This window comes from Cololabis saira, chromosome 9 (genome assembly GCF_033807715.1).
Source record: "Cololabis saira isolate AMF1-May2022 chromosome 9, fColSai1.1, whole genome shotgun sequence".
Lineage (NCBI taxonomy): Eukaryota > Metazoa > Chordata > Actinopteri > Beloniformes > Belonidae > Cololabis > Cololabis saira.
The window spans coordinates 43,524,390-43,531,573 of NC_084595.1; the positions used below are offsets into that span (position 1 = coordinate 43,524,390).

A 7,184-nucleotide genomic window follows, 5' to 3' on the forward strand; every position below is an offset into this window, starting at 1 on the left:
TACTCAACTCATCATCATTCAACTACTCCTTATCAAATATCTCTCATTCAACTAGTCCTTACTCAACTAGTTCTCATTTAACTGGTCTTCATTCAACTAGTCCTTGCTCAAATAGACCTCATTTAACTAGTCCTCATTCAGATAGTCATCATTAAACTAAAGGGGACCTATTATGAAAAACAGGGTTTTTTTTCTTGCTTTAACATATATAAAGTGGTCTCCCCTAGGCCTGAATAATAAAGCAATGGAATTGATTTTGTCGCTGACGCTCGCTCGCATCGCATGCAGTTAGGACACGCTTTAATAGTGTACGGAGCCGCTGCTCTTCTGCCCAGAGGCTTTGTGTCCTCCCCTGCTACACGTCATTCAGGCAGCCAATCAGCACAGAGCCTCATTATCATAGCCCCACCCCCTCAGAATCCCTCATAGAGAAGGAGGTTAGAGACTGGGATGATAAAGACATTCCTCAGAGGCTGAATTTCTAATTTATTTAGAAAAAACTATCAAAAGCTTGTTTTTAAGATATTTCTGTTTAAACATCCTGTTTAAAATAGATATTACATGCCATAATAGGTCCCCTTAATGCTCATTCAACGTGTTCCCTCACAATTAGTCCTCATTCAAATAGTCCCTACTCAACTCGTCATCATTCAACTAGTCCTTATCAAATAGCCCTCATTCAGATAGTCATCATTAAACTAAAGGGGACCTATTATGAAAAACATGTTTTTTCTTGCTTTAACATATATAAAGTGGTCTCCCCTCAGCCTGCCAACTCAGAGAAGGAGGAAAGCAACCAAATTCTGCAGTGTCTGTACAGCCGCCCGGATGATCCATCCAGTGTCATGTGGATCTACGAGCCGTTCAGATTCTGCTGATTTTTGTCACGTAACCAGTGGCGTATCCAGGACATTTTTACTGGGGTGGCCAAGATGGGACACAGAGCCAGACTGGGGTGGCCATACCGGGAGAACATTTATTCAATTCAATTCAATTCAATTCAATTTTATTTATATAGCGTCTAATACAACAGATGTCTCTAGACGCTTTCCAGAGATCCAGAACATGAACATAAACATAAACATAAACCCCCGAGCAATTATTATATAAACAATGGCAGGTAAAAACTCCCATAGTGGGAGAAAAGCCTTAAGCCAAACAGTGAAAAACTCCCCTTTAGGAGGGAAGAAACCTTGAGCAGGACCAGGCTCATAAGGGGGGACCCTCCTGCCGAGGGCCAGACTGGGGGAGTCAGGAACGTCAGCAGCACACAGCAGGCAGGTGGAAGCAGCAGCGGGATGACCAGAGGTGGGGGGGTGCAGGCAGGCGGAAGCAGCAACAGCAGACATCCACGTAGGCAGGTGGAAGCAGCAACGGGATGACCGGGGATGGGGGGGGGGGGGGGGGGGGGGGGGGGCGGGAACACAGGCCAGAACGCAGCTCCCGAGGCTCCAGCCTGCAAACATGCACAAAAGAGAAAAAAAAGGGGGGCTGGCACAAGAAACTACAGGAACGATGGACAAAAATGATAGCTATGAGATATTTATAATAAATAAAAATGGTAATGGAGAAGAGAGGCAGGGAAAAGGAGAGGAGAAGAAGGGTGAGAGGCACCGCCCAGCGGATCATGTCGGTGCCCCCCTGCAGCATAAGCCTATAGCAGCATATCTACCGCGAAGCTATATTTGAGACTAACTATTATAGTTTTGTTCTATAGCTGCAACTATGACTACTGACTCTAACACACTAGAGTTTACACTACCTAGAGATTTACCAACACCAGCTAGAGGTTTACTAAACACTAACTATAGGCTTTACTAAACAGAAAGGTTTTAAGTTTAGTTTTAAAGGTGGAGGTGGTGTCAGCCTCCTTAACCCAGATTGGAAGTTGGTTCCATAGTAATGGTGCCTGATAGCAGAACGCCCGCCCTCCAAATCTACATTTGGATACTCTAGGAACTACGAGTAAACCTGCACCCTGGGAGCGGAGAGCTCTGCCAGGAACATAAGTCACTATCAAATCTTGTAAATACTGCGGAGCTAAGCCGTTTTGGGCTTTATATGCAAGTAATAAAATTTTAAATTGAATTCTGAATTTTACAGGTAGCCAATGGAGCGACGCTAACACTGGAGAGACGTGGTCTCTCCTGCTGATTCCTGTCAGCACTCGTGCTGCTGCATTCTGGATCAGCTGGAGCCTATTCAGCAAATTACTTGGACATCCTGCTAACAACACATTACAGTAATCCAGTCTAGAAGATACAAACGCATGAACTACTTTTTCTGCATCACTCTGCGATAGGATTTTCCTAATTTTTGCAATATTACAGAGATGGAAAAACACTATTTTACAAACCTGATTAACATATGGTTTAAACGACAAATCCTGACCATTTATGAATGGCATGTATCAAAATGTGTAAATATCACATTGCTTTGCATCAACATCTACACATATGTATAATAATTGAATTCTAGAACTCATGTTAGCATTCATTGAATTGTCAGACTGTTGTTTTGACAGTATGACAGTTTTCTATTCCTCTTCCATTTCAACCTATTATGGTAGTTACGCATTTTCAGAGCCATTCTCATTGTAGAACATTAAAGTCCTCAACAAAATCAATCTGCCGATAATATCAGGTATATGGTATAATCATTAAACAATGATACAGGTCAAAAGTAATGATTCCTTTGAATATTTATTTAAATAAATGATAAATAAGTCAAACACAATATGATAAAAATAGAGTATGTACAACAACACACTCTTCTATAAACTTTTAAAGTCAAACACAATATGATAACAATACACTATGTACAATTCAATTCAATTCAATTTTATTTATATAGCATCTAATACAACAAAAGTTGTCTCTAGACGCTTTCCAGAGACCCAGAACATGACCCCCGAGCAATTATTACATAAACAATGGCAGGTAAAAACTCCCATAGTGGGAGAAAAACCTGTTAGTTCTCCTGTTAATGGTTCATCAATACTAATATATCTGCCCTTGTTTTACCTTTGACAGCATATCAGTCTCACCTTTCCCTGTTCCTCATCCTTTCTTTTCTATGTCACTCCTCTTCTTGCTCTAGCCACCTGTTTTTCAGCAGGTAGGTCTTCTCTCTGAAAGGGAGGTTGTTCCTTGCTAGTGTTTATTTGACAGTTGTTTGGGGGTGATGTGATTGGTCTCTGGAAAGCACCTAGGTTGTTTTGTATTGATGCTTTACTATATAAACAAAATGTAGCTTACAGGTAATGGTACTGAGCATCTTAGGTTATTTCAAGCAAAGACCAGCCATGCTGGGATAAAACCACCTCATAGTAACTCCAAGGAACACCTCAAAGCACAGGAGAAACAAGCACGACGAGGATGGGATTTGAACCCATGCGTGCAGAGCACAATGGATTAGCAATCCATCGCCTTAACCACTCGGCCACCTCGTCCAGTGCTCATGAATCTAGTCCCTACTCAATTACTGCTAATTCAATTAGTGCCTACTCAACTCATCATCATTCAACTACTCCTTATCAAATATCTCTCATTCAACTAGTCCTTACTCAAATAGACCTCATTTAACTAATCCTCATTCAGATAGTCATCATTAAACTAATGCTCATTAACCTTGTCCCCTCACAATTAGTCCTCATTCAACTATCCCTTATTCAACTCATCCTTTTTCAACTACTCCTTATCAAATAGCACTCATGGAAAGCACCTAGCTTGTATTGTATTGATGCTTTACCTCAGAAAAGTGTGTACGCCAGCCTTGGTGTGTGCGTGAAGGACCGCAACTTTCTACGTTTAAATCCCTTTTTGAACATCCGACCGTGAACGTAGAAAGTGGCGTACGCAGGTCTCTTTGTACAGGAGGCACTGGTGGAGCTGGTTAGACCTGCAGGCTGCTGCTGTTCCTGCTTGACCTGATCTGGACTGGGGTCAGGGTTGTAGATCTACACGAGTCCAGAGTCCAGACTTCTAGCAGAGCGATCAGAACAACCCCAGGGAACTAAAATACGCTTCTCTCATCAATCTCAGTGAAAGAATGGACACCAGGAACCAAATAAATAAAAACATCATCCACTTACATTTGTGTTTTATCTTTCTGTGGTTTGCTCTGTGTTGAATGTTTCTGTGTTTTTAGTTGTGTTTGTCTTGTTTTCTTTTCTTTTCTTATGAGGAGCCAATAGTAAACAAACATCATACTTGTCGACACCTGCATTTTTCGTCAGCTTTTATAAACATCAAGGACCGCAATGGAAATAAGCCTGTTGGCTTTATTGTGTTTTAATCCTCAACAATTTTTATCATCATTGTATGTGACACTGCAATGCAGTTATTCGTGTATGTTTTTTTTAAAGATTGTCTAATAAATAAATCAATCAATCAATCAATCAATCAATCATTTCTCATCTCGTGTCTTTTCAAGAGAAAAAAAAAACACACTCCTAAATGTGTCGGATACCAGGGCCAGGCAGGAGAAAAATTCAAATTATATATTTTTTTCATTATGCACTTCGAGAAAAAAGTCGAAATGTCGAGAAAAAAGGCGAAATTTTGACTTTATTCACAAAATTTCGACTTTATTCTTTAAATTGTATTTCAACATTAATCTCGACATTTTGACTTTTTTCTCGAAATTTTATTTCAACATTATTCTCAACATTTCGACTTTTTTCTCGAAGTGCACAATAAAAAAAAATCTTCCCCTCTCAAATATTTTTTCTCCTGTAGGCTCTAATACTCTTCTGTAGTCGAGAAACTAAACTTGTTCATTGGAAAAACTAAATTATTTCAAGGACAATCAACACATTTGCTGGTTTAATAAAGACTTTAATTTCCATTATGAGATTTTTTGAAGTTCTTGCACGCACTTAACGTCCTGCTGATGCAGCGACAGGTCAAGGTCGTTTGTCTGGACATCTGGGCTCCACGTGTCCTCCGGCGCCCTCTAGTGGCTGCAGTGACTCCTGCATCTCTGTCTTCTGGACTAAAGCCTGATTTATGGTTCTGCGTTACACCGACGCAGACCCTACGTAGGCTCTGCGTCAGTGTAACGCAGAACCATAAATCACCCTTAAGTTTCAAACGTCTCCATTTCTTGAGTGTCCAGCTGTGTCTGATGGAGGTCCAGACTTACATGATCCTCTTTTTCAACCTTCCTCAGATCAGCTGCTCCCGGTCTGTTTTTACTGAGCAAATGTTTGCAGCTCTAAACCAGGGGTTCCCCTCTGGTCTGGCTTTGGGAGCCACCTAGGGTTGCCAACTCCCTGTAAAATAAATAAGGGCCACCTCATCTGCAGGGCCGGCCAACCCAATTGTCTTCACCTATCCTGGTGGTGAATTTTTTTTTAGTCCCTTTTTTTTTTTTTTGAGTGAAACGATTTTTTGAACTATTTGACTCGAACCTGAATTGAATTAGATGCATATTTTTGAATGTCATGAACACATGGAAAACAAATTATTATCCAGCAGTTCACTTTAATACAAAATGAACTGAATAAAATAAGTATCTTTCTTAAACAGAAACCTGTACTGCTTAACTTAAAATTGTATAAATTAATATAAAACAATAGAAAGAAAGCAGAACATTCTGTAATAGTGCACATTTTTAGTGCAATAACAAAAGTGCAAACAGAAAGTTTGTAGAAAACTTGTAAACATATTTGTGCCTCAAAGGCCATGACTGTAGATACAGTTGTAGTAAAACAGAACAAAATAACTTATGAACTCAACAGCTCAATGCCATTTTATGACTATTTTCTGACTCTCACAGTAATACGGGACAAAGTGCTTCCCTTTTCAGCTCAATACGGGTACTTTAGTTTATGAATACAGGAAGATTCCGTTTCCCAAGGGACGGATGGCGACCCTAGACCCATCAGCCCTTCATGACGAGCCGGGACCCTCATTGTGAAAGAAGGTTCCGTTCAACCTCCGATTGTGCAGACCAGCACGCAGCCCACGGGCCCAATCCGCCCCGTGACTGGATTGTTCTCTGACAGCTCAGGATATGAATCCTTGAAATGTGTATGTTTAGTGTTGTGGCGACGGCGCAGATTATATTCTTTTGCAACAGCAACAGTTTCATTGTAAATGGGGCGTAGAGGTGACTCATTGGGGAATGTTGGCATGATAAACGTGTACTTTTCAGTCCAGTCATCGCTAAAGGATCAGTTTTATACATCAATTTTTGGTTTCATGGCATGACTTTTGAAGAGCCCTTTTCCTGTCACTTCCGTGGTGTTTGTTTTTCCAAGTGCTCTATAAATAAAGTTGACTTAATTGAGTTGAGGCAAAATATCTCTATCACTCCTGTTGGACGACTGTGGTTTAGGTGAGAGATTTTCAGCTGGTTTTGTCCCAGGGACCACCATTAGAACCAAGAAGCAACTCGGGGACCAACTGCTTTTGGTGATGTTTGTTTTATTTTGCACCTTGCTTTTAAATAAGAGTATGGGCCTATATAGGCTATTTATTTGCATCAGTGTCTATTTTTATTTGCACCTTTTGCTATAAAAAAAAACAACAAAAAACAGTCAATGAAAAATGAACAATAGAAAGCCAAGACTGCTTATAATATTACAAAGTTCACTCTCACTCATTTGACATAATTTGGATGGGTAAATTATTCACAAAAATGAATAGTAAATGGAAAATAAATTGAATCTAAATAAATATATATTTTTTAAATTATTGTTTTCCATTTACAATTTCACGGACCACCTGCAATACTAACACGGACCACCAGAGGGCCGCGGACCACCGGTTGACAAACCCTGCTCTAGGTGATAGGAGACTCATGATAGGAGACTCATAAAGGCTAAAAATGCTTTCAGTCATGTAATGAAATGGAAAAAATATATAAATAATAATGTTATGCCAAAATTTTATTTTGATTTAATTTTATTTGAGGGTCTGGCCCCCTGGTAAAATTTCGTCGTCTGGTAAAATTCTGGCCCTCTGAAAAATATAGTTGGTGAGCCCTTCGCTAACCGGGTTCCAGGTTCAGCAAACACATGCTCCAGCTGGCCTTTGTTGCACGAATCTACACGTTTACTTGAATTTCTGCAGAGCTGGGAACCTTTGAGGCGTGACACCAGAACCCGGAGCGGTTTCATCTCACATTACAGATCAGATCACATTCCTGACGGTGACAGTAACGACAGCGAGGCGGGC

At 40.3% G+C, this 7,184-nt stretch overlaps 1 non-coding gene across 1 annotated transcript; it reads right to left on the reverse strand.

Annotated features, from left to right (window-relative positions):
• Window positions 1–3,369: 3,369 nt before the first annotated feature.
• On the reverse strand, window positions 3,370–3,451 carry trnas-gcu (transfer RNA serine (anticodon GCU)). The gene has a single exon. It is a non-coding gene; the product is annotated as a tRNA-Ser (tRNA).
• Window positions 3,452–7,184: the final 3,733 nt, after the last annotated feature.